This window comes from Pseudorca crassidens, chromosome 8 (assembly GCF_039906515.1).
Source record: "Pseudorca crassidens isolate mPseCra1 chromosome 8, mPseCra1.hap1, whole genome shotgun sequence".
NCBI classification, from domain to species: Eukaryota; Metazoa; Chordata; class Mammalia; order Artiodactyla; family Delphinidae; genus Pseudorca; species Pseudorca crassidens.
The window spans coordinates 35,063,366-35,064,478 of NC_090303.1; positions in this window are offsets into that span (position 1 = coordinate 35,063,366).

The following is a 1,113-nucleotide window of genomic DNA, read 5'->3' on the forward strand; positions in this document are numbered from 1 at the left end:
CTCTGGAGCAAGAAGGGTCAATGTAATATGTCTCCCTAAAGCACTCTAACAAATAAAATTTTAGACTATCAAAGCGTATCTATGAATTGATTATCTAAAATTATACATTATATAGGATTATACTATAGGACAGCCCATTCCCATCTGTCTACATACTATAGCAAGTTTTAAATGGAAATCTGTAGTACAATAGATTTTTGATGTTTTCAATAGGCTATTTATATAAACAATTTTATTTTCCATACAAAAGCATACTTTTTATTGTTCATAGCACTTTATGAAAAAAATCTAATAGAATACCTACTTTGAAGTCTTGTTATTGTCATGATGTCTTCCTTTTGGTAGTAATGATAGATTGAAATTTCTCTCTTTATGCTTCTTGTCTGGTGCTGGATCAATGCCATGATTTCCAAGAGGGTTGGATAAATTCACTGGTAGAGCAATTTGTGTGAATATCAGTCACATTCATATTGGGCATAATTATTAGAACCGCTTTACCCAGAAAATATATCATAACTCATTGGAAGCATGGATCAGAAAACTTACAATTGAAAGAAGGCTGCTATTTGATCATCAGATTTTATTTCAACAGTGTAAGTATTGAAAAGCTCATCACCCAGAAAGGCAGGTCATTCCTAAAGAATAAAGTGTTTTGAGGAGTTTTGTCAGACCAAAAACATGAATGAGGCAACAAGTAAGAAGTGTAAAATAATTTGTCATTAAAGGGAGGATGTTTGCAGGAGAGCTCTTGGGGCAGGTGGGGGGACTTGTTAGGAGGTTTCGTTGGGTGGCAAGGTTTCAAGAGAAAGGAAGAGAAGGAGCGTCCACTGGCGTCTCCTGCCAGGGCTAAAACTCAGAACTGTGCCAAGGGAAGATAAAGAGGCTTTGTACGCACAGCAGATGAAGGCAGGTGGCAACAGGAGTAAATGGAGAGGCACAGGCAGTGAGTGTGTGATAAGCCTAAGGGCTGAGCAGGACTGGGATCTGAGAGCACTTGGAATTTTCTACACTTCTTGGTGGTTCCCCCTTATCCTAGATTCTCTAATGATGTTTTACAGCTGATTCTCTGCATAATGCTACTGCTACATCTCCACTCCAATTTTATTATCTTAA